General features: G+C 42.6%; 1 pseudogene; it reads left to right on the top strand.

Annotated features, from left to right (window-relative positions):
* The first annotated feature begins 16,208 nt into the window (after window positions 1-16,208).
* Window positions 16,209-17,197, top strand: LOC147987472 (BTB/POZ and MATH domain-containing protein 1 pseudogene; annotated as a pseudogene).
* Window positions 17,198-24,504: the final 7,307 nt, after the last annotated feature.

Raw genomic sequence — 24,504 nt, 5'->3', positions numbered from 1 at the left:
CAAATTCGCATGAATTTGTGTTTAACTTTTAAGGAGTTAAGTTTAAGGATTCAGCTAGGAACCACTAATTTATAGAGGAGCAAATTTGAGGAGTTAAAGATAAGAGGCCATATAGGGATCGGTTAGAGATGCTTGAGCACGCGCGCAGCCATTTCAATAGTTGAGGATGCAGGTAGGGGCACACGCGTGCTCATACAGACAAGGACCAAATAGAAGAGGTGAAGGGAGGAGGCCGCACCTTGGACGAGGGGGTCGGCCATGGACTCGACGCATCATCCGTCGGCAGCGCCCCGGCCTAGGGTTTTGGATCGGAGAAACAACGACGCGGGAGAGGGGCCAGTCAAGTCAGTATCCATCGCCATTTTTAGGAAGGAATCCACGCCGAGATGAGAGCATGATGGGGGGGTACCTTTGACCGGCGCGTCCTCGAATGAAGCAGCGACTGTCCCCGTGGCGTGCCCCGGTGGAGGAAGAGGCGGGGCCGCGGCGGGCGGCGGCGGGGGCGGTGCGTCGGGGTCGGGGGCGGGGACCCAGACTTGGCTACCGTCGGGCCAGCCCCAGACATGCCACCTTCTCAGCATTGCGGCGGGGGTCTCTCCCGGAATCTCGGCGGCGCTTGATGGGGAGGTGCTTGATGGGGAGGTGGGCGGTGCTGGATGGCGAGGGCTCAGCGCTCGGTGGGGTGGGAGACTGGCGTTGGAGGCGTGGTGGCGGCACTGGACAGCCAGTGAGGCGCTGGTCGATGGGGAGGGAGGCGGCGCTGGAGTGGCTGGACGAACACACTAGAGGAGTGGGGGCAGCAGCGGGTGTGGGGTGCGGCGGCGCCAGACGGGATTGGGAGGAGGGGCGGCGCGATGCAGATGTGAGATGGGGAGGACGGCGACAGAAGACTGAAGCTGAGCGAGGAGATGGAAGGGGATCGATGGATGGATGTGGGAAAGAAAGGAGGCGCGGGGGGAGGGGGTGGGGTGGATGGAAAATGACCAGTTAGGGTTTCAGGGTTGGTGTGGAAGGGTTGAGGACGGCCGTTGGATCCGCGAGCATCCGATGGCGTATGATGCGTGATCCGCGTGAGATGTCCACGGATCAATCAGGATGCAATATGAGGTTATGACCATCTAAATAGGTCATAGTTGCCTAAAATTAATGTGTTAAAATCATGTCAGCTATTTTATGACCTGAAAAATGCAAAACCTTCTCATTGTGTCACCAAATTTGAACAAGTTTTCAGGAAAAATAACAAACAAGAAATAAGATAAATAACATTTAAAAGGTGTCATGAGAAATGAGTTTTTGGCAAAAAAACATTTTCCATTTTTTGAGTGCTCAAAATGAGTTTTTTCGTGAAGGACCTACCATATATTTGTTGCAAAATTGGATCAAATCAATTTTCTAAAATATTAGGCCATGTTTAATACACAATTGATCAAATGGTTGGCTGTCAAAAGTTTTGATCCACCTCTGGTGAAAAAGACAAATTTCCGCCAATCCAGCTAGAAGCGGGTCAAGTTTGAACTGCAGCTGCCTTATAGTTTGCTCTTTATTTTTTCCAAAAATCATTTCTAGGTACATAAGTATCTATTTAATCAGAGAAACACCAAAAAAATTCCAAGATTCAACCACTAGCTAGGAACGGTCATGCCCGCTATTTTAACCGCATCTTGAAACGGGCATAAAAAATTCAAAAAAATCAAAAAAATTGGAAAACCTTCGCATTGTGTCATTATATGTGACCAAGTTACCAGCAAAAATTATAAACTTGCAATACGGCGATTATTTTAAAAAAGTGTTCTCAGAAACGAGCTATCAAGTGTGAAGATGAATGGCCTTCAACCTAAATGCTCAATCATGCGGCCACATTCATGGCATAGTTCATTCAAATGATCTCATATTGTGCACAAGGGTGCATATTGGAATGACAAATAATGTTGCTTCAGGAAGTTTTCATTTTTTTGGATGAAAAATTCATTTTCCATTTTTCGAGTGCCCAAAATGAGTTTTTTTGTGAAGGACCTACCATATATTTGTTGCAAAATTGTACCAAGTCAATTTTCTAAAATACTAGGACATATTTAATGCACAATTGACCAAATGGTTGGGTGTAAAAAGTTTTGATCCACCTCTCATGAAAAAGACAAATTTTCGCCGATTCAGCTGGAAGCGGGTCAAATTTGAACTGTATCTACCTCGTAGTTTGCTCTTTATTTTTTTCCAAAAATCATTTCTAGGTACATAAGTATCTATTTAATCAGAGAAATACCAAAAAATTCCAAGATTCAACCACTAGCTAGGAACGGTCATTCCCGCCGTTTTGACCGCATTTTGAAACGGGCATAAAAAATTCAAAAAAATAAACAATTTGGAAAACCTTCGCATTGCATCATTATATGTGACCAAGTTAGCAGGAAAAATTATAAACTTGTAATACGGAAATTATTTAAAAAAAGTGTTCTCGGAAACGAGCTATCAAGTGTGAAGATTCATGGCTTTCAAGCCAAATGATCAATCTTATGGCCACATTCATGACATAGTTTGTCAAATGATCTCATATTATGCACAAGGGTGCATATTGGAATGACAAACAATGTTGCCTAAGGAAGTTTTCATTTTCTTTGAACGAAAAATTTATTTTCCATTTTTAGAGTGCCCAAAATGAGTTCTTTTGTGAATGACCTACCAAATATTTGTTGTAAAATTGTACCAAATAAACTTTCTAAAATACTAGGACATATTTAATGCATAATTGAACAAATGGTTGGGTTTCAAAAGCTTTTATCCACCTCTCGTGAAAAAGACAAATTTCTGCCGATTCAGTTGGAAACGGGTCAAATTTGAACTGCGGCTGCCTCATAGTTTGCTCTTAATTTTTTTTTAAAATCATTTATAGGTACATAAGTATCTATTTAATCAGAGAAACACAAAAAAATTCTAAGATTCAACCACTAGCTAGGAACGGTCAAGCCCCGCTGTTTTGACCGCATTTTGAAACAGGCATAAAAAATTCAAAAAAAATCAAAAAGTTGGAAAATCTTCGCATTGTGTCACTATATGTGACCAAGTTTCTAGGAAAAATAATAAACTTGTAGTACAGAAATTATTTTTAAAAAGTGTTCTCAGAAATGAGCTATCATGCGTGAAGATTCATGGCTTTCAAGCCAAATGATCAATCTTATGGCCACATTCATGGCATAGTTTGTTCAAATGATCCCATATTGTGCAAAAGGGTGCATCTTGGAATCCCAAACAATGTTGCCTAAGGGAGTTTTCATTTTCTTTTCACAGAAAATACATTTTCCATTTTCCGAGTGCCCGAAATGAGTTTTTTTGTGAAGGACCTACCATATATTTGTTGCAAAATTGGACCTAATCAATTTTATAAAATACTAGGCCATATTTAATGCACAATTGACAAAATGGTTGGGTGTCAAAAGTTTTGACCCACCTCTGGTGAAAAAGACAAATTCCCGTCGATTTAGTTGGAAGCGGGTCAAATTTGAACTGCAGCTGCCTCATAGCTTGGTCTTTATTTTTTCCAAAAATCATTTCTAGGTAAATAAGTATCTATTTAGTCAGAAATACATGGTTTGATGGCGATACATTGAGGTTTGGACGGTGGCCGAGGGCCCCAACTCTAGAGCGCATAAGCTCGCATGCCCGCCGCGTGGTCACCGCGTGACTGTGGCGTTGCCATGCATTCTGGGCGGTCTAGGAATGTCTAGTGGGTTGGGCACTCCCCAGGTAGGTGCTAGGAAGAAAATTACAACATAAGATTCTCATGAGGAGACCGAACTATGCTCAAAGATGAATTAGCACCCAAGTGTTTGATTAGCGGTACGGGAAATGCACATGGCCAATGGGCGTGAGTTTTGACTGAGGATGATCATATACTAAGAAGAATGTCTTCACAAATTTTTAGGGAAATCAAGAATATATAAATAACACTTCCTTCACAAAGTGCTGCTCTGAACATAATAGGAAAATGAATATTGTTGAGTTATTTTTGAACTAGGCAAGGAAGGTTTTTGACATATTTGATGAAGATATGATCCAAACAATTTATGAGATTTTTTTGGGAATTTTTGGAATAACAGAAATATAGGTTGCTTCACAACCTAGGGCAAAAATTGACACATGGACATGACAAATAGGCAAAACTGATGAGATGGCGTCTAGTCATCACAACCCACCACAATTTACAAGGCTATGACCATCTATATTGGTCGTTAACAACTAGAAATAAGGCAGCGGGCCAGCACTGTTTGCTTTATGACCATTTCATGTAAGGAAATTACGACCTTTCTGACCAAAATGGTCGCAATGGTTTAGGGTTTGGAGCTCCCTGAACAGCTTTTGACCAATTGGTCTCAAATGGTCATAGATCCATGACCAATTCTTCCAGGGTCACTGACAGAAGGTCACTAGTTGACATATTTCTTGTAGTGTCCGTCGTTGCTTACGGGGCAGAGAAGGAGGCGGAGTGCTCCAACGCGCCGGAGGAGCCGGAGCGGCGGCGTCTATCTTCCGCCGTTGCTGACGAGGCGGAGGAGGATGCGGACTTCTCTGACGTGTCGGAGGAGGCGGAGTACCCTCACGCGCCGGAGGAGCCGGAGAAGGAGGCGGAGTGCCCTGATCACTCGTCGTCGTCGTCGGAGGAGGCGGAGTGCCGTGACTCACCAGAGGAGGAGGCAGAGGCGTCCAGTCTGGAAGCTTGATGTACTCCTTCCGGCATAGACATGTAGTCCTCAGATCATAATCCAGCTGATGATCCCCTTCACCTGTAGGGTGGTCAAGCTCAAGATCCTCAAATCCCTCCATTACTTCATCCATCGTCACAACAGCATAGCCATGTGGAATCGGACGACAGTGAAAAGTTCTATCAGGTTGAGGAGGTTCAACAGAGCTGACAGCCGCCTTCAAGGTGAGGTTCTGCCATTTCATCATAAGCTGGCAATGTTGAGCCTCCGTGATAGTATCCATGGGGCAGCTAGGAGCTGTGAAGTCAGGCTGAACAAGCTCCGTGGAAGCCACGCTGCTTCTCCACTGAGATGGCGGGGTAGCTTCTAGGATAGCTTCGTGCTGCTGAGATGGTTGGCCGGCAACTCGCTGGCCCTCAAGTTCCTCTAGCTTTAGTAGTCTTGCATTGAGCTTCTGCATTTCACTCAACTGCGCTTTCCTCTTTCTCTCCCGGGTTCTGTCACCGCCTGTGCTAGGAACCCCAACCACCCACGGAACGGAGCCTGTGTGCCTCGTGTTCGTCTAGGGTGCTCAGGATTCCCGAGGGCCTCAGTCAGCTCGTGCTGCTCTCTATAGGGAATGAACGTCCCTTGCCGTGCTGCGGTGATATACTCCTGAAGCTTCTTGACGGGTATTGCAACTTGCTCGTCCGTCCATTGGCACTCCCCTGTTTTAGGGTCCAAAGTTCCCCCAACCCCGAAGAACCAAGTCCTTGAACGGTCTGGCCAGTGCAATGTCGCTGGTTCGACCCCTTTAGCAAGCAGGTCATTCTCTGCTTTGTCCCACAATAGCCGGGCGATGACCCACAAGTATAGGGGATCAATTGTAGCTCTTTTCGATAAGAAAGAGTGTCTAACCCAACGAGGAGCAGAAGGAGATGACAAGTGGTTTTCAGCAAGGTATTCTCTGCAAGTACTGAAATAAGTGGTTTCATCTAGTCACTTTCATCATGTTGGTTTAATTCGTGTTTGGTACTTTGATAATTTGATATGTGGGTGGACCAGTGCTTAGGTGTTGTTCTTACTTGAACGAACCTCCTACTATGATTAACCCTCCCGCAAGCATCCGCAACTATGAGAAAAGTATTAAGAATAAATTCTAACCATAGCATTAAACTTTTGGATCCAATCGGTCCCTTACGGAATAACGCATAAACTGGGGTTTAAGCTTCTGTCACTCTCGCAACCCACCATCTAATTGCTACTCCACAATGAATTCCCTTAGGCCCAAATATGGTGAAGTGTGATGTAGTCGACGTTCACATGACACCACTAAGGGAATCATATAGATAATTAAGAATACAATAAAAACCAAGTTGGTTTACTGAAAATTGAAAGCACAAGTGCTCCCTGGGTGGTTTTGGTAATTAATGTCAACATATCTCTTGTTGGACTAACACTTTTACCTAGTATGTTTCAGATAAGTTCAACAATGGAGTGGCATGGACTAAAGGATGTGGAACCCCTTCAAGATGCTAAGGACAAAGGATTGGCTCAAGCTTCAAGGTGAAGACTCTACATTTTATATTTTAGTGATCCAAGATCACATTGAGTCTATAGGAAAAGCCAATACTATCAAGGAGGGATGAGGTGTTGCTTAATGAGCCTCTTGCTTCATGTGCTTAGTGATATGCTCCAAAACCCTCAACTATCTTCCCACATCCACATATGACCTAAACCTAAAGTCAAACTCGGCCCCACCGATTCTTTCTATCCGGCGCCATCGAGTTTCACATGTCATAGCCACTGCCACAAACCCTAGCATTTCGATTTCACCGATAGGGATCTCGGTCTCACCGAGATGGGATTGTAATCTCACTGTGTATGTTCATTGCCAAAATAGGTCCCACCGAGTTTGAGCAATCGGTACTACCGAGATTACAATGCAAATCCTCTGGTTAGCTTATTACCAAAATCGGTCTCACCGAGTTTGTGTAATCGGTCTCACCGAGTTTGCTTGACCAACTCTCTGGTTAGCTTATTACCAAAATCGGTCCCACTGAGTTTGTGTAATCGGCCACACGAAGATTACGTTATGCCCAAACCCTAACCATATCGGTCCTACCGAGTTGCATCTCAGTCCCACCGAAAATCCTAACGGTCACCAGGTTTGCTAAATCGGTCCAACTGAGTTTAATGATTCGGTCCCACCGAGTTTGGCGGATTGTGTGTAACGGTTAGATTTTGTGTGGAGGCTATATATACCCCTCCACCCACTCTTCATTTGTGGAGAAAGCCATCAGAACAGATCTTCACTTCCAATACACATTTTCTGAGAGAGAACCACCTACACCTGTGTTGAGCTCAAGATATTCCATTCCTACCATATGAATCTTGAGCTCTAGCCTTCCCCAAGTTGCTTTCCACTCAAATCTTCTTTCCACCAAATCCAAATCCCGTGAGAGAGAGTTGAGTGTTGTGGAGACTATCAGTTGAAGCACAAGAGCAAGGAGATCATCATCAACACACCATTTGTTACTTCTTGGAGAGTGGTGTCTCCTAGATTGGCTAGGTGTCACTTGGGAGCCTCCGACAAGATTGTGGAGTTGAACCAAGGAGTTTGTAAGGGCAAGGAGATTGCCTACTTCGTGAAGATCTACCGCTAGTGAGGCAAGTCCTTCGTGGGCGACGGCCATGATGGAATAGACAAGGTTGCTTCTTCGTGGACCCTTCTTGGGTGGAGCCCTTCATGGACTCGCGCAACCGTTACCCTCCGTGGGTTGAAGTCTCCATCAATGTGGATGTACGATAGCACCACCTATCGGAACCACGCCAAAAACATCTGTGTCTCCAATTGCGTTTGAATACTCCAAACCCTTTCCCTTTACATTCTTGCAAGTTGCATGCTTTACTTTGCGCTGCTCATATACTCATTGCATGCTTGCTTGATATGTATTGTGTGTGTTAAATTTATGCTCAATCTCCACCATAACTTAAGGATATTAAAAATTGCAACTTTTGGCACTTAGTGTCTAATCACCCCCCCTCTAGACACCTCTTCTCGATCCTTTCAATTGGTATCAGAGCTTTGGCCTCCATTGCCTTGGTTTAAACACCTTTGGAGGAAGATGGATGTGTCTACTTTAGGGAGTCTTAGACATAGAGTGTCCATTCTTTATGGAGAGTATTTTCATGAGTGGAAAAATGAAATGCTTGAGATTTTCAATGAATATCATTTGGACAAGTACATTGCTAGTCCTTGTGCACCTCATATTGATCCTTTGCACCCTACCCTAGATGAAGATATTGACATGATTCGCAATCTTAGAACCGTTGAGCTCATCATTAGAGGCTTGCCTAGAAACTTGATTAGATGTTTGCCTACTCTCAAGTGTGCCTATACTATATGGAAATTTCTTGAGGAACGATTTCCCGATTATTCCTTAAAAAATTTAGACGAAATTCTCCATAAGTCTATTGCTTTGAGTAAGATGAACTCTAGTGATCCTAGCTTTGGTGATTGTCTATTTGAGCTTACCAATCTCATGCGTGCTAAAGGAAATGTTGGAATCATTAGTGATATCATATCTGAAGCTATTAAAATTCATAAAGGTAACCACTTTGATGATCATTTATCTAATGAATTACCCTCTCTTGGAATTGATCAATCACAAGATAATGTTGAACATGGATATTATGATGAAGATGATAGTGAATATGATCTTGATAATGCAATGAGACATTTTGGTCTTATAAATCTTCGCGGCTACATGGCTGGAGGAAAGGAATGGGTCCTTGATAGTGGATGTGCTGATCATATGACCGGAGATGAAGAGATGTTCCGTGAGCTTGCTGAAAATGACGGCCCTCGAAAATATGTCACCTTTGGTGATAATTCAAAGGGTAAGGTGGTTGGCCTTGGTAAGGTGGCCATCTCACACGATAGCTCCATACAAAATGTCATGCTCGTTGAATCCCTTGGATACAATTTACTTTCAGTTTCTAGACTTGCGGATTTCGGTTTCAATGTCTTATTCACTGAAGTAGATTGCCAAGTGTTTCATAGAGACAATCATATAATGGTCTTTACCGGTATACGTAGAGGAGATCTTTACATTGTTGATTTCACTAAAAAGGCTCAACCTAAAACTTGCTTAATTGCTAAATCTTCTAAAGGCTGGTTGTGGCATAGAAGACTAGGTCATGTTGGAATGCGAAATCTTGATAAGCTTATTAAAGGTGATCATATCCTTGGAATAAAAGATGTCATATTTGACAAGGATAGACTTTGTAGTGCTTGTCAAGCAGGGAAACAAGTTGGAGGAAGTCACCGCGCGAAGAACATCATGACCACAAGAAGACCACTCGAGCTACTTCACATGGATCTCTTTGGTCCAAATGCTTACAAAAGTCTTGGTGGTAACTCATTTGGTCTAGTCATAGTTGATGATTTTTCAAGATTTACGTGGGTGTTCTTTCTTGATGACAAGTCACAGGTCCAAAAGATCTTCAAAAACTTCGCTAGGAAGGCCCAAAATCAGTTTGACGTGAAGATCAAGAAGGTTCGGAGCGACAACGGAACGGAGTTCAAGAACGCAAATGTGGACACCTTTCTTGACGAAGAAGGGATTTCACACGAGTTCTCGGCTACGTACACACCTCAACAAAATGGAGTTGTTGAGAGGAAGAACCGGACTCTTATCGAGATGGCAAGAACGATGCTTGATGAGTACAAAACGCCAAAGCACTTTTGGGCGGAAGCAGTTGAGACAGCTTGTCATGCAACAAATCGCTTGTATCTTCACAAGCTACTCGGCAAGACAGCATACGAGCTCCTCACCGGTAACAAACCCCAAGTTGGATACTTTCGAGTATTTGGCTCAAAATGCTACATTCTTGATAAGCATCGTCGTTCTAAATTTGCTCCTAAGTCTCATGAAGGTTTTCTACTTGGTTATGGCTCAAACTCTCACACCTACCGTGTCTACAACAATTTCACCCGAAAGGTTGAAGAGACGGTAGATGTGAAGTTTGATGAATCTAACGGCTCGCAAGTAGAGCAATTGCCAATTGATGTAGGAGACAAAGACCCTTCAGAAGCAATACAAGACTTGTCCATTGGCAAGATTCGTCCAACGGAGATGAAGGAGAGTACCTCGTCCGTCCAAGTGGAAGCTTCTACCTCACGATAAGGTGAACCAAGAGTTGATACAGAAGCATCCACAAGTGGGACACGTCAAGATGAAGAAAACGAGGAAGTACACCAAGATGAACATCAACAACCTCCTTCTCCACCACGACAAGAGAACGACAACGTCAACAATGAAGAAGGCCAAGAAGAAGAGCAAGATGAAGAGGATGTTCCACCCCGACCCAAGCAAAATCTTTCACGAGTTCGAGCAAGAGTTGCCAAAGATCATCCCGTCGAGCAAATCTACAATGATATCCAAACCGGGAGAATCACTCGCTCTAAAACTCGCTTAGCTAACTTTTGTGAACATTACTCATTCATTTCTAAAATTGAACCTATGAAGGTTGAAGAAGCATTGAAGGATCCGGATTGGATAAACTCTATGCATGAGGAGCTACACAACTTCGAGAGAAATCAAGTGTGGACATTGGTCGAGAAGCCCGACAACAACCACAACATCATTGGTACAAAATGGGTGTTTCGCAAAAAGCAAGATGAAGATGGACAAGTGGTTCGCAACAAAGCACGTCTCGTCGCCCAAGGCTATACACAAGTTGAAGGTATGGACTATGGTGAGACATATGCTCCTGTTGCTAGACTTGAGTCCATTCGCATCTTACTTGCCTATGCTAATCACCATGATATCACCTTATACCAAATGGACATTAAAAGCGCTTTTCTAAATGGCAAAATTGAAGAGGAAGTTTATGTTAAGCAACCTCCCGGCTTTGTTAATCCTAAGAAACCTAATCATGTTTACAAACTTCACAAAGCCCTTTATGGTCTTAAACAAGCTCCTAGAGAATGGTATAAATGCTTGACCAAGTTCCTTACTGAAAAAGGCTTTGAAATTGGTAAAATTGATTCTACTCTTTTTACTAAAAGGGTTAATGGAGAACTATTTGTGTGCCAAATTTATGTTGATGATATCATATTTGGTTCAACTAACCCTCATTTTAGTAAGAAGTTTGGAAAGCTAATGTCGGAGAAGTTTGAAATGTCTATGATGAGTGAACTCAAATTCTTTCTCGGTTTGCAAATCAAGCAAACTAAGGAAGGTACATTTGTCTCTCAAACGAAGTACACCTAAGACTTATTCAAGAAGTTAAATATGCAAGAATGCAAAGGTATGCCTACACCCATGCCTACTACTGGACATCTTGATTTGACCAAAGATGGTGAACCGGTTGATCAAAAAATTTATCGCTCTATGATTGGTTCATTGTTATATTTATGTGCCTCTCGTCCTGATATTATGCTAAGTGTATGCATGTGTGCACGATATCAAGCTGCTCCTAAAGAATGTCATCTTAAGGCTGTGAAAAGGATAGTGAGATACTTAATCCATACACCAAATTTTGGCATTTGGTATCCTAAGAGGTCCTCTTTTGATCTTGTTGGCTACTCCGATTCGGACTATGCTGGAGACAAGGTTGATAGAAAGTCCACTTCGGGTACTTGTCAATTCCTTGGTATATCTCTTGTGTCTTGGTCTTCCAAGAAACAAAACTCGGTATCCTTATCCACCGCCGAAGCGGAATACATTGCCGTTGGTTCATGTTGTGCTCAATTGCTTTGGATGACCCAAACTCTTAAAGATTATGGGATATATGTGAAACATGTTTCATTGCTTTGTGACAATGAAAGTGCTATTAAGATTGCTCACAATCCCGTGCAACACTCTCGAACTAAGCATATTGAAGTTCGTCATCATTTCATTCGAGATCATGTTGCCAAAGGGGACACTAACCTTAAGCATGTTTGCACCGATAAGCAATTGGCAGATATATTCACTAAACCACTTGATGAGAAAGTGTTCTGCAGGTTAAGAGGTGAATTGAACATCATTGATGCTTCAAACTTGGAGTAGGAACTCCATTGGATACATACGGGGCATGAGCCTATGACTAATCCTCGATATTTCTCTTATGATGCTATTCATATGTCTTGGATATATTTGCACCTTGCATGTTATCTAACCCATATAGGTACTTGGTTGAATCTAAATCTATGAGATTGCAACTCACTCACATCTTGAGCAATCTCTACATCACCAAGACTCTACACAAAGGTGGTTGAAGACAAGGAAGCACGAAACCATTCAAACATATCCTTTGACAAATACTATGTTAAATCTTATAATTGTCATTTTGGATACACAAGTGCTATTCCTTGCAAGACTAACCCATGTAGGTAGATGAACTCAAACTCCAAGTGGTGCTCCCAACTCTTGATGAACTACATCAACCTTGAGCAACCCACACAAGTTCAACTAGATGAGCAAGATCAACACCACCACCCAAGGTATGTTATTCCATCTTAGAGAAGCTTTACTCCAAGTCATGAGTCAAAGCAACTCGACAAGATGTGAATACATCAAGATGCTTAAACGAAAAATGGTAACCCCATTTTGAGCTTAAACGATGAGTATGACCTATGATCAAGTGCTCTCACTTGACTCCTAAGTCAATATACTCTAACATAGGTGACTTTGTCACCGCCCAACTCTAGATGAAGTTCTCTTGTGTTCTTTTCTGTGCTATTGCATTTGTCTCATACATATTTGTTTCCCCTTCTAAAAAAACTTCATCTAGATCTTTTAGTTTCTTTCTTTTTCTTTTTGTTCTGCATTTTCTGCATCTAATTCATTGCAAATCTTTCAGTTAATTCCTTGCAAATCTTTGTGTGATACTACTTGTCTAGTGAGCTGAGGTGACAAGTTAATTTCACTCTGATGAACTTGGTCACACCGGTTTGTTTTCTTCGGTCTAACCGAAATCTTTCGGTGCAACCAAAGCACACAACTTGGAGTCATCGGTTTCATCACAGGAAAACCAACTTGCCACTTATTCCTGATTTCTGTTTGCTCCAGCTCCACTCAATGATTCTTGTCCCCTACCAGCATCATGTTACACATGCTGCTTTGCTCTGTGACTCAAGGACCAACCCATTTATATCACATGTCCAGAAGACCCTTCTTGGAAATTGATGTCAAAGGGGGCGAGAGAGATCACATCAAAGCTTAATCTTTCCTATAGGGGGAGAAAGAGAGAATACTCAGGGGGAGAGAAAGTAATATCATCAATGACCCCAGATGCTTGGTGTTCAAGAGGAGAGATGTCACATGTCTTTAAAAGGGGAAAGGCATGTTTGCTTGTTTGTTTTAGCTCAAGCTCTGTTGTTTCTTTTCTATTGCTCTGATTTTCTGTTCCCTATCTTCTCCAAATATCTCATGTTAGATTCAGGGGGAGAAAGACATCTAAGGGAAGGAAATCTCTGATCCTATTTCATATTTTTATCTTTGGGGACATGTCTATATCCAATGTAGTACTTAGTACTCACTCTACATGTCATCCCAGTCTTGGTTCTCTTGTGGTCTCTCTAGTTTGCTCTCGTTAGTAGGTGTATCTATGTTATCTAACCTTGTTTGCGCAGGTTCATCCCATTCTAAGCCAACTCAAGACCACAAGGTAAGTATATGCATCACAATCATGTGAATGAGAAATTCTTGCTGATGTACATACTGTTTGCAAGAAGGACTCATGAGCATGAAGGTACTTTTCTCATATTCACATCATTTGCTCTGATGCATATAGCCAAGATACATGTAACACATTGCTTACTCTGTCATGTTTATGCATTCACATGCTCCTATATTCAATATTCACATGTTTGCATACATGTAGGGGGAGCCTTTGCATGTTACATGTCTTTCCAAAGCTTTAATTGCTATTCTCTATATCTTTATCTAAAGCTTTGATGTATGTTGTCATCAATTACCAAAAAGGGGGAGATTGAAAGCACAAGTGCTCCCTGGGTGGTTTTGGTAATTAATGTCAACATATCTCTTGTTGGACTAACACTTTTACCTAGTATGTTTCAGATAAGTTCAACAATGGAGTGGCATGGACTAAAGGATGTGGAACCCCTTCAAGATGCTAAGGACAAAGGATTGGCTCAAGCTTCAAGGTGAAGACTCTACATTTTATATTTTAGTGATCCAAGATCACATTGAGTCTATAGGAAAAGCCAATACTATTAAGGAGGGATGAGGTGTTGCTTAATGAGCCTCTTGCTTCATGTGCTTAGTGATATGCTCCAAAACCCTCAACTATCTTCCCACATCCACATATTACCTAAACCTAAAGTCAAACTCGGCCCCACCGATTCTTTCTATCCGGCGCCACCGAGTTTCACATGTCATAGCCACTGCCACAAACCCTAGCATTTCGGTTTCACCGATAGGGATCTCGGTCTCACCGAGATGGGATTGTAATCTCACTGTGTATGTTCATTGCCAAAATCGGTCCCACCAAGTTTGAGCAATCGGTACTACTGAGATTACAATGCAAATCCTCTGGTTAGCTTATTACCAAAATCGGTCTCACCGAGTTTGTGTAATCGGTCTCACCGAGTTTGCCTGACCAACTCTCTGGTTAGCTTATTAAAAAAATCGGTCCCACCGAGTTTGTGTAATCGGTCACACCGAGATTACGTTATGCCCAAACCCTAACCATATCGGTCCTACCGAGTTGCATCTTAGTCCCACCGAAAATCCTAACGGTCACCAGGTTTGCTAAATCGGTCCGACCGAGTTTAACGATTCGGTCCCATCGAGTTTGGCAGATTGTGTGTAACAGTTAGATTTTGTGTGGAGGCTATATATACCCCTCCACACACTCTTCATTTGTGGAGAAAGCCATCACAACAGATCTTCACTTCCAATACACATTTGCTGAGAGAGAACCACCTACACTTGTGTTGAGCTCAAGATATTCCATTCCTACCATATGAATCTTGATCTCTAGCCTTCCCCAAGTTGCTTTCCACTCAAATCTTCTTTCCACCAAATCCAAATCCTGTGAGAGAGAGTTGAGTGTTGGGGAGACTATCATTTGAAGCACAAGAGCAAGGAGTTCATCATCAACACACCATTTGTTACTTCTTGGAGAGTGGTGTCTCCTAGATTGGCTAGGTGTCACTTGGGAGTCTCCGACAAGATTGTGGAGTTGAACCAAGGAGTTTGTAAGGGCAAGGAGATCGCCTACTTCGTGAAGATCTACCGCTAGTGAGGCAAGTCCTTCGTGGGCGACGGCCATGATGGAATAGACAAGGTTGCTTCTTCATGGACCCTTCTTGGGTGGAGCCCTCCGTGGACTCGCGCAACCGTTACCCTCCGTGGGTTGAAGTCTCCATCAACGTGGATGTATGATAGCACCACCTATCAGAACCACGCCAAAAACATCTGTGTCTCCAATTACGTTTGAATACTCCAAACCCTTTCCCTTTACATTCTTGCAAGTTGCATGCTTTACTTTCCGCTGCTCATATACTCATTGCATGCTTGCTTGATATGTATTGTGTGTGTTAAATTTGTGCTCAATCTCCACCAAAACTTAAGGATATTAAAAACTGCAACTTTTGGCACTTAGTGTCTAATCACCCCCCTCTAGACACCTCTTCTCGATCCTTTCAGAAATGAAACCATATATCAATTTTATCATCTTCGAATAATGAAGATGAAGACTAGATAATTAAGTAGTTTGGTTGGTCTGCTAGCAATTCTTAATTCTACACATAAATCTAGAAAAGTAGTTTTGTTTGCTGCTATATGTAAGACTTAATTATATATTGATAAAAATCATATATGATGAACTACATCATTATGTTCTTAGCCCCCCTATGCTCAAATCCTGGCTCCGCCCCTGCCTTCCTGCTACCGAGAGCAGAAGAAGACGTAGGCCTCCATGTTGTACTCCACTCAACCATTCTTTTAAATGCGCACATCAAATTCCCGAAGCCTGATCGACGAAACAATAGAAACACCTCAACCGTCATCGGGTGGTTCACTAGGCTCATCCTTTTTTTTGCGAGAACACTAGGCTCATCCTTACATGTGCTCCGTAGAAGACAATCACAACATGAGATTTTGTAGATCGACATTGTGTCGTGTAGGTTGTGAGCGATGTGTGAAGGAGTTTGAGCCAAAAAGTTTGTGTCAAGCTATGGTTGTTCTAGATCAAGAAACTACACGATCAAGGGAAGCAAGGAAGAAAAATATTTTGATATTTTTAGCTTGCCTTTTTAGATTGTTCTTAGAAGGGTACACTTTTAGAGAAAAATTTAGGGGAAGAATACATTTTTAGACAAAAATACCCGGCCCAAGTGGTAGCAGCCCATAGTCCAGTCCAGTCCAGCCAAGAGTAGAGGAGATAAGGTCCTCTTTAAAAGAACAGAGGAGAGGTCCAGCCCTATCGGTAGAGCAAAAGTCGCTGACAAAAAACCCTATTCGCCGAAGCGGCGGCGGCCGCCGCCGTAATTTTCCCTCCGCACAAGCACCGGCAATGGCGGCATTGCAGAGGCCGAGTACGATGACTACGGCGTCGGCGTGCATCCCGGATACGGCGCGGGGCACGCACGAGTTCACGGTCGCCGGCTACAGGCTGCACAAGGGCCTCGGCGTCGGCAACCTCATCCGATCTGCCACCTTCGCCGTCGGCGGCTACGACTGGTGCATCCGCTACTACCCTGACGGATTCAGTTCTAAAACCAACAACTTATATCAGTCTTCGTTGAGCTCTAGAGCAAGAAATCCACGATGAGGGCGCTGTACGACCTGAGGCTGACCGACCGGGCCACCGGGTCGTCGTCACTGGTTTTCTCATGGCCGTCGTTCCTCCCGGCGTTCAACTCATGCAGGAACGACCAACTCAGGGGGGCTTCCAAGTTCATGAACAGGGACGTCCTGGAGGCATCTCCATACCTGCAGAATGACTGCCTCTTGATTCAGTGCGATTTGACTGTTCTCCTCAAGGAAATACCAGCCGTGGCGACCGCCACAAGACGCCGGAGATCGAGGTGCCGCCGTATGACTTGTTGAAGAATCTGGCAAAACTGCTAGAGCGGAACAAAGGATCCGATGTGATGATCAAGGTCAATGGGGAGACCTTCCATGCGCATAAGATCGTGCTCGCATTGCGGTCTCCGGTCTTCGATGCGGAGCTCTATGAGCCAATTGGGGATAGCGAGAAACAGTGCATGCAGATCGAAGACATGCAGCCCGCTATTTTCAGAGCATTGCTGCAATTCATGTATAAAGATTCACTGCCTGCCATGGATGAAAATGACAACTATGACAACAAGGAGATGATCAAGCACTTGCTCGTGGCTGCAGATAGGTATGTCATGGAAAGGATGAAAGCTAATGTGTGAGAGCATTTTGCGCAAGAGTCTCGATGCCAAGAGAGTTGGGGCCACATTGGTTCTAGCTGACCAGCATCATTGCAACAAGCTCTGAGACGCTTGCATCGAGTATATCAAGCTCTACTCTTAGCTAGATGTAACATCCCAAAATTCTAAATTTTGGAATGTTATATTAAATAGATAGTTTGATTGATTGTTTGATTGTTGTGTGATTGATTGACTGAAAGTGAGTGAAATTTGAAACTTTCTGAAAGTTAAATGAGAGGGAATGAAATGACTTTCCCAAACTTTTACATTGCTTCCTGATCTCCATGAATTCAAATTCTTTTCAAATACAAAACCCTAGAGAGAAGATGACATCACTTCTTCCATTTAAATAAATGAAAAGGGTTTTTGAAAATATTTGAATTTCATTTGGAAATATTTTCTAATTCAGAAACTTTAAGAAACTCAATGATTTTCATGAGAGAAGATAAAATGACTTCTTCAAAACATATGAAATATGAGTTGGAAATTTTTAAAAGAATTAAATTTAAAGTCCTTTTGGAAATTATTTTTCAATTATGAGTTATTTGGTTTTATTCAAATTATTTTTCTCCAAAAATAAAATATATGGAAAATAGGGTAACATGATTCCCTACAACAGAAAATTGGAGAGAAATAAATTTGAAATCATTTTGGTATTTTTAAAATGATTTTTATTGGGTTTATTGTAAGTAGCACCCTTTGCTTTACCTAAATTTGTGTGGATTTTATTTGACTCTAGAAAAATGTTCAAGCTATAGAAAATCTTTTTCTAAAAATTTTGATCTATTATATGCCTATACAATATTTTATTTTCTTTTGTTTTATTATTTTCTTGACTGTGTTTAAAAAAACTTTCCCTTCCCTCCGACTTGGCCGGCCTAGCGCCCACGCCACCGCCTCCGACTTCGGGAGGAGTCCGCCGCCCGCATGCCGCCCGAGCACACCGCCGTACTCCGCCCGGCCACCTCCCTCCGCCTTGCCCCTCCTCCACGCATCGCGCCGCCCCTCTCCTTCATAAATAGAGCCGCCCCGGACCCCTCTCTATCTTTCTCTCTCCTCGCGCCGCATCTCGCCACGCCGCTGCCGCACCTTGCCACCGTCGCCACCGACGAGCTCCGCCGCACTCGCCGCCGCGCTCCGCCACCGCCGCCGCTGTCGAAGCCTGCCACCGCGAAAAGCCGTCGTCGCCGTTGACCCGCCGTGGACCGGTAATAACCGCCCCGGTTTGCCGTTTTTATTTAGGTTTTCTTTCGGTTTTTCTTTAAAAACCCGGTTTTTTTAGTTAGGTTATTTAGCGAGCGTTCACTCGTTAGCTTCTGGTAGCGAATGGTTTTCGTTAGTTAGCGTTCAGTAGCGAACGTTCGTTCGGTAGAATTTTTCTTTTTCTTTTTAATTTTCGGCCAAGGACCCATCCGTGAATATTTTATTCACAGTTTAGTCCGTAATCTTAAAACGACCATTACTTTTTACTCGTTTGTCCAAATCCAATGAAACCAATGCCAACTTCTTCGTTATGATCCCTCTATCCAATAAGACAACTTAAACATGTTTTTGAAAATTTAAAATTTGAATTCAAACAGATTTGTATTTGAACTTCGTTTGATCATAACTTGAGTTCTATAACTCCGATTTAGTTGATTCTTTTTGCAAATCGAAGCTCTTGACCCAAAATTTATGATAAGGCAAAATTCACATAATTTCGGAACTGTTAGAAATTGTTTTATGTTGCAAGAGTTATTTGCTTGGTTTTGATGTTTTCCGAATTGTCTTCTTCATTCTTCCCGATCTGTTGAGTGATCGCTTATGTGTGGTTACTATTGCTTGCTTATGATAGATTGACCGGAGTGTGACGAGTAGAACCATCAGGAGTTATGAGTGCGATTCATCTTCATCAACAGTATAGGCAAGTTTACACTTTGATCATATCCCTTTCATACCCAGTTTTTATGCATTAGTTTCACCCTCAAACATTGCCTGGTTAGGAATTGATAACATGTGGGTATTGGGAAGTATTGATGAGGTAGGAACCTATTGTCTTGCATTCAAACCCTGGGAGTTACTACGTTATGCTTGGGTTAATGATTATTATTTTGGGATTGAGTTGGAGGAACCTTCTCAATTTTTGTCAATCAAGTTTGTAGTTAAATAAAATATATTCCTTTGCAGTAGGGAAAATTGGCTTTATGGAAAAATAAACTTAGATCTTCCAGCAGCCAATTATGCATGTAGTGATAGGCATTATTCAGCATTGCTCTACAGTGTGAATTTGTCAGTACATTCAATGTACTGACCCTTTGTGGCTGCAACATCTCATGTTGCAGGAATCTTACGACGAGTAAGTGATACGTTAGGGTTACGATTTCTACACTCAACTTTTCCATTGGTGTTGATGGAATCCACAACCTTGTTGTTACTTCCGCTATTTTGGACTGAGGTAATAGTATCTACGTTATTTATACATATGATTTACCTCTGTTATAAATCCTCAAGTACTGTGTGTGTCAGCATACCGATCCAGGGATGACACTTAAGCACAGAGACTTGACCGTCTGATGTCGGTCGCTACAAGATGGTATCAGAGCACATGCTGACTGTAGGACGCGACCCCTAGAAACTGGCAAGCCCATAGGAAAGATTTTCTCTACAACTTTATTTCCAAAAAGATCTTTTACCTCTCTTCTCTTCTGAGCTTATTCAAAAATTCCCTTTTAGTGAGACTATACCCCTTTCCCCTTTTTGACCACACGAGGATTCGACTGATGGGACCACTCCAAGAAGTACAAGATACCAGACAACTAAGACCACTTCGGAATGAAGAGGATTTTATAGAGCATTATAATAATGGAAACTACAACGGTTGAGAACTCCGAAGACTAGGATAATTTGAAGGCTCTAAAGAGTTTCCAGATTAGTGTGACCTAGGAAGGCTACCATTATGGAACTGGCCATACTATTGAAGTTGTCAACACCCGAGATCAAGGTGTGTCGGAGAAAGACGGAACATGGAGCATTAGAACTCAAAGTTTTATCAAGAAAACCCCAAGACAGGAGATATCAATTATGGAATGAAAGCTCATGGTAGTAACATGGGCATAGACACGGCTAACCATGGTGTTATTGCCCGCTTATGCTATTGTCACCGTGCGGAGTTAAGCATGCAGATGCATGAAAGGATTGGATGGTAGAAGGCTGATGGAGCATCTGTCAGCAAAGGATGCAGTTTTAACCTTAGCTGGTGCATTGCCAGGATCTGGAGTATTACATGAAGAATTTTAGAGGGACCTTTAGGAAAGGCAATTCGTGAAGAACTCAGGAACCAGAAGCTGAAAGTAGCCAAGCTGGAGGAGCTAAAAACCTCGAGATATCGAAGATTTGTCAGGAACTGAAGGACAGTAGGACCATGGCTCATGCCAAGGATGTTGAAACCCAGAAGTTTAGAACACAACTCCAGAAATATTGAAGGACGTCATGAGAGACTTCGCGTCAACAGAGATGATCTGGCAAAAGAACTTGAGAGGGACTAGCACGATCGGAAGAAGCCATCAGAGACATGAATAAGACTTGAAAAGTTTGGCGACGTTAAAGATTTATTGACCTTTAGAAGACCAAACCCCTATTATATACCTACGTTAGATGCGATGATTGTGAGCTGTCATTTGTTTGATGTTTTCCGACAGCCACAAAATAAAATCTGTCTTTTCTAAACTATTGTTTGTGTTGTGTGTATCCCTCTCTATCTCTCTTATCTCACCCCAAACCCATGGACCCAATAGAGGATGAATGGAGATGAACTCACAGTTCCAGGACCAATAAGTCAATTGGAGACGAACCAATGGATTCAGAACATGGAGGATCACATGAAGAATAACACTATAGCCGAAAAGGATATGGCCCAGCATGCTCTTCAGTACTTTGAAAGAGGTGCTGCTACTTGGTGGAGGTTGTACCAAACCATCAATGGATGGCAAAGAGTAACCACTTGGGAAGAATTTAAGTTGACTCTGCTAAAGTCTCGGCTTGTGCCCCAGAAATTGAAGCCTTATGGAAATGATATGAGGAAGTCTTGTGCATGCAAGCTTTGTGGAGGAATAGGACACAACCATAAGGAACATAGGGATGAATGCCCTCGTTGTGAAGAAAGTCACCTAGAAGAAGAATGCCCTACTAGGCAGGTAACCCGTTCCTTGTGTGAATGGACTACCCACTACCCTGCTCAGTGTCACATTTACCCTATGGTACAACGAACCATCCAGCAGAAGAATGAAGCAATGAAAGAAACCCTCAGGGAAAGTTTAGAAGAAACTGTGATGAAGGAAGGGGTGGAGGACACACCCAAAGAAAACCCAATTAAACCCTACACCAAGTCTTGCTATTCATGTGGAGAAGAAGGACACATCTCCCAGAATTGTCTGAATGGGGATCTAGTAGAATTCCCGACAGAGGAAGTAGAGTATGACCCACATGAAGTAGAAGCCCTAATTGGAACGGAAAAGTCCAGGAAGAGAAATAGATTGGATTCCAGGAATAACCCAATTTCTACAAAGAAGGACCTGAGTCATATCACCTGTTTCAGATGCAAGGAGTCAGGGCACTACTTCAGCAGTTTCCCAAAAAAAAGGAAGCCGAGGACCCCAAGGAGGGTATGTGATCACAAGGAAACCCCGAGACTTATCAGAAGTAGTATGTTTTCGCTGTAATGAAGCAGGGCACTTTGCTAGAGATTGTCCCAAAGAGAAGGAGACTGGTGCTAAATAGTTGAGTTGCAACAAAAGAAATATAGTAGAAGTAGTGGGAACAACTCTTTTGTATTGAGATGTTGAGTTGAGGCATGTAATGGAAACACGAGAGATTGTAATAATTGGAGAATCAATGAAGTTAGCATCGTTGGTACTGATTTGGATTTTATGAGTTGTTACTCTATGGAGAAAGATTTTGACCATTTTCGAGGATATGAGAAATATGGTCTATGGATGAGTTTGTGCAATTCAAGGGTGGTAGTAACTGTGAGGACCCTTGACCCCTGGAAAGGATAATGATATTCCACGGAGTGGACTTCGGACAGTATGAATACGAGTTTTATCTCGATATGTGGGATATCCCAAGAGTATGATGGGATGAATACTATTGGATATAAAGGAGGTATGATGTTGGTAATTTGGAGCAATTGTAACCCCATGATGAGTTTGAGTAATCACATTTTAGTTTGGCACCAATATAAGGAAGGGAGACAGTACAATTGGATGGATTTAAGAATGCTAGGGAGTTGGATGTTGGAGTAATGATCAGTTGCCCCGATAATGAGTTCAAGGTTTACAAGTGATGAGATGGGCCATAACCCACAGGCCCCAGGACCTGCCAAGAAGCAAGCACACTCTTGCTGAAGGAAAAAAACCCTGGAAGAAGTTACGATTTTATCGACAGACGATTTTATAGGAGTAACGCAAAACCTGAGAGTTGTGAAGGAACGATAGATGTTTGTTTGGCTTGCGGAATTCATGGATTTATCCGAACTTAGTTCGTCGACAAGAGAAATTCTGCAATGCTTGTAAGAAAGACCGAGTGTTAGAATACGAGATTTGCTAAACCATATACAAGGTAATGATTTGGATGCGGGATGGCTTGATCACCATACTGACTTACTCTTATTGTTCGCCTTGCTATTTGGGATGGTAAATCTGAGTGACTTGCCTATAGTAGAGAGACGACGATCAAAACCTTGTTTGAACCTTAGAATGGTATAAGTATTTTTTTCCCTTGTACAAGGCAGCTGTTGCCAATTGTAGGTCATACGGTGAGAACGAAGCCCAGACCCATTTTCCTGCAGGAGAAACCATAAATTGCTGACTACCATGAGATATCGATAGTTGTTTAGTATTGGCGCCAAACCCGTCATCTAAGAAGATCCAGTCTCGGAAGAATCCTACCAAGATGAAAGGACAGAAGTATTGAGGAAAAGGTTATGCCACTACCGGAAGAGGCCAGAGAAGGGATTTTCTCGAGAATCTGAGATATCGACACTGCCAACAATAAGGATGGAGTATATGAGTTTTTATGGAACAGTAACAATGCTTCTAAGGGTACCCGAGACCCCTGTGATGATCGATGGATTTTGAGAAGACCCCCGACCCTAACCTATTTCTTGCTAGCCTCTCCGAATCTTGAGGACGAGATTCATTTTAAGGGTGGTAGGTTTGTAACATCCCAAAATTCTAAATTTTGGAATGTTATATTAAATAGATAGTTTGATTGATTGTTTGATTGTTGTGTGATTGATTGACTGAAAGTGAGTGAAATTTGAAACTTTCTGAGAGTTAAATGAGAGGGAATGAAATGACTTTCCCAAACTTTCACCTTGCTTCCTGATCTCCATGAATTCAAATTCTTTTCAAATACAAAACCCTAGAGAGAAGATGACATGACTTCTTCCATTTAAATAAATGAAAAGGGTTTTTGAAAATATTTGAATTTCATTTGGAAATATTTTCTAATTCAAAAACTTTAAGCAACTCAATGATTTTTATGAGAGAAGATAAAATGACTTCTTCAAAACATATGAAATATAAGTTGGAAATTTTTAAAAGAATTAAATTTAAAGTCCTTTTGGAAATTATTTTTCAATTTGGAGTTATTTGGTTTTATTCAAATTATTTTTCTCCAAAAATAAAATGTATGGAAAATAGGGTAACATGATTCCCTACAACAGAAAATTAGAGAGAAATAAATTTGAAATCATTTTGGTATTTTAAAATGATTTTTATTAGGTTTATTGTAGCAGTAGCACTCTTTGCTTTACCTAAATTTGTGTGGATTTTATTTGACTCTAGAAAAATGTTCAAGCTATAGAAAATCTTTTTCTAAAAATTTTGATATATTATATGCCTATACAATATTTTATTTTCTTTTGTTTTATTATTTTCTTGACTGTGTTTAAAAAAAACTTTCCCTTCCCTCCGACTGGGCCGGCCCAGCACCAGGCCAGGCCAGGGCCCAGTGCCCGCGCCGCCGCCTCCGACTCCGGGAGGAGTCCGCCGCCCGCACGCCTCTCGAGCACGCCGCCGTACTCCGTTCGGCCACCTCCCGCCGCCTTGCCCCTCCTCCACGCATCGCACCGCCCCTCTCCTCCATAAATAGAGCCGCCCCGGACCCCTCTCTCTCTCTCTCCTCGCGCCGCATCTCGCCGTGCCGCTGCCGCATCTTGCCGCCGCCGCCGACGACGAGCTCCGCCGCACTCGCCGCCGCACTCCGCCACCGCCACCGCACCTTGCTGCCACCGCCCGCGCCTCGCTGCTGCTAGCCGCGCCACCGCCATCTAAGCCCGCCACCGCGGAAAGCCACCATCGCCGTTGACCCACCGTGGACCGGTAATAACCGCCCTGGTTCGCCGTTTTTTATTTAGGTTTTCTTTTCGGT

The sequence above is a fragment of the Triticum urartu genome, chromosome 2A (assembly GCF_056163025.1).
Source record: "Triticum urartu cultivar PI428250 chromosome 2A, HENAU_Tu73, whole genome shotgun sequence".
Taxonomy (NCBI): Eukaryota; Viridiplantae; Streptophyta; class Magnoliopsida; order Poales; family Poaceae; genus Triticum; species Triticum urartu.
Note: the sequence above shows the minus strand (reverse complement) of the source record. Positions and strands in the feature narration are given on the sequence as shown.